We start from the raw sequence: 3,243 nt of genomic DNA on the forward strand, positions 1-3,243 counted from the left end.
TTAGCTGCAAGAATCTGTACAAATGAAAACAAAGTTGAACACTTCCAACATACAATAGCACAGGATAAACATTAGCATTTCAAAAGTTACAAAGAAGGGAATGCAAAGCATTTGAAATAAAGTAAGTCCAAAATCCATCAGAGTGAACATTAATTCCTGGATTTCCATGCTAATCATCTGAAGCAATCTGACTGCAGGCTCTAAGGGCTTCAATGACTCTATCCTCATGGCACTTCTAGGGGTTCCAGTTCCTATAGCTTTTCTCTTAAGCCCTCTCTGTTCAATCTTCGCAGCTTCCCTTGAATGATCCATATTCCTGGCTTTTCCAAACTTCAGGGGTCTCCACTGTATTACATAGTGCCCTCTCAGAGACACACTACTTGGCTCCCCAGACCTTCTGAAGTTGGAATGGAAGCGTTTTTAACTTCAGAACTCATGCATTTTCCATTGTAAAAATAGTGCCATATGTATGCTGCCAAGGTCCGCTGCCATTTGGAGCAGTAGTCAGATTTTCTTCTTTCTGAGCTGTAGAGGTCGAGAGCCTGGATTGCGGAACTCTCTGAACAAGATTGTGAGGAATAGCTTTTCTATGTCACAGCCATTCTGGAATTTATTGTGGTCAATGCCATTTTGGAACCTCTGGTGGTCTCTGCCACTACTCTGGATTCTAGCAGTCTGTGGCTTTCTCTGCCAAGGAAAGTCTTTCATCTTTGCAGTTTTGAGGCTGCAAAGGGTAGAGACACTCTACTTCCCAGGATGCCCCAAGCCATCTTTATTATTTGTCTGTTTCTTTTCAGCAATGGAGGTCTCAGCTCTGTCTTTACAGTCCAAACTCACAGTGTTTAAAATCATCTTGCTCCTTGCTCTTGATTTGCAATATAAATCTGGCTAAAGGCCCCCAACAATAGCCACTTCAATATTTGACTGCCTTGGAATTTCTTTTGCCAGATTAATCAGTCTGTTGCCCTTAATCTCAGTCTCAGGCAAAGTCTCTGGACATGAGCAAAGTGCAGAGAATCTTTCTGCTAAGCCATAACACTCATAATGTGGGATTCCAACAAACAATACAGTCCCTCTTTCCAGTAGAAACTTCCCAATCCTGGTCTTTACTGCAAGGATTTCTATTAGCCTTCTGATCTCTTGAGCTCTGACCAGAATCTCCCCTATAGAACAACCTAAGTTGTTCCAGATTTATGCATTCAGGAAACACCTCTGAACCTTTCCAAAATTTTCCCACAAGTCATTTGCAAAGGCTCTTGAACCACATGATTAGATACAGCCAAACAACAACCCCACTCTTCTGGTACAAAATTCTGTCTTGGTTATTTTTCTCTCATTGCTGAAACAAAATACCTGAAACTCAAAATGAAGGAAAGAAAGCTTTATTTCTTAAAGTTCTTGGGGCTTTGAGTATAGATTCTGTTGGATTCAAAGCAGTGTTGCATGGTGGAGCAGCCATTCATAGCAGACTCTAACAGCAAAACAGGAACTGGGCAAAAGAAAAAGACATACCTTCTTCCCATCATTACGTTGTATGCTGGTACCAAGCCTGATTGGGCATAGCATTCATACCACCAATCCAACTTCTAGACAAAAAACCAGTCATAAATGCTGGATTTGCAGTGCCCATGATGGCCTGAGTATTGTTAAACATATTTCTGGTAGCTAGCATTACCTTGATTTCTCAGACGAGCAAGCCTCAACTAAAAAGGCAGACTGTATGGAAATCTCATTAATGAACATATCCAAAGAGCACCAACACCTGACTGGGACACAGAATATAAACCATTTTAAAAAAACATACATCTGGACTGAGTCTTCATCTTATTAATGCAAAGATGGTTCAGTATTTGCAAATGAATAAATGTAAAGCATCACATATATAGAAAAATGACAAAATTCATATGAGCATCTCAATAGACACATGAAATCCTTTCAGAAATCTCCAACAGCTGGTCATAAAGTCCGGCAGATATTCATAAGAAAAATCCTTTAAAAATGTGAATAGAGGAGCCTCCTCTCAATCTGATAAACATGTTTATGCAAATGTGTTACCCACAATATACCCACAATATATCAAACTGAAAAAATGTTGAAACATCTTGCTCTAAAACCAGGAACATGACAAGTATGTCACCCATCCTGTTCAAAATAGTGTTCCAAATTTCAACCAGTGGAATCAGGAAACCATATATATATATATATATATATATATATATATATATATATAATGATTTAAGTAAATTGGAGTGATTATTAAAGCAGTAGAATTACATATACCACACACACAAACATATATATATATATATATATATATATATATATATATATATACATGCATATGTATATCCTATGTAGATGGATATATAAATACATTAATGAGACCTACAGCAAAAGAGATGAAAACATTTTACTCTCATATGACCTAAACTTTAAATAAAAGTGAAAAACTTCATTCGAAAGTCCTCTGGGCGTATTAAGCAATTTCAAATATGTAGCAGGACACAAAATACATACCAATGGTGGTGTAATGTAGCTACTGAGGATAAAACCTTTAAAATGATACCATTCACAGTATCTTCATAAAATGAAATACTTAGGAATTAGTCTAGCAGAGGTAATAAAAAATTTTATAATGAAAAGTATGAAACTAATAAGGAAAGGCGGTTAAAAAGGACATCAGAAAATGGGAACATATTTCCTATTCCTGGAAATTCAGAGCCAGTGATTTCAATGGCAATCCTCACAGAACTAAGTTGAAATGGAACCTGAAGAGCCCCAGATTAACCAATAATTCTGAGCAAAGAATAAAATGTGGAGTATCATCGTCATCACTCCAGAATTCAAGTTAGTTTACACATCTACGTATATTGAAATTACATTATTGTTACCCAGTAGATATTCAAAAGTTATGACTGTGACACCTTTTTCTTCTTTGTCAGCATTCTCAAGAGTGTTTACGTGCACCTGTGAGTTCTCATCTTGAACTCTAACATCTCTCTACTCATATTCCTCCCAAGTTTCACAGAAATATCACGTCTTATCTAGAGAATTGTAATCTTTATTTTGCTATCACCTCATATACTCATTTTCTATGGTCTCTCATGAATTACAGATCTTCTTTTTGTATTATTAAAAGTTAACTGATTATTGGATCTGTGTTTAAACTATTTCTACCTCAAAGCATGTGATTTTTTTCAGTTCATTTCACTTCCATGTAATAATTGCAATACTAAAAGCACA

The sequence above is a fragment of the Cavia porcellus genome, unplaced genomic scaffold (assembly GCF_034190915.1).
Source record: "Cavia porcellus strain 051 isolate PalLab524CR breed Dunkin Hartley unplaced genomic scaffold, mCavPor4.1 scaffold_2, whole genome shotgun sequence".
NCBI classification, from domain to species: domain Eukaryota; kingdom Metazoa; phylum Chordata; class Mammalia; order Rodentia; family Caviidae; genus Cavia; species Cavia porcellus.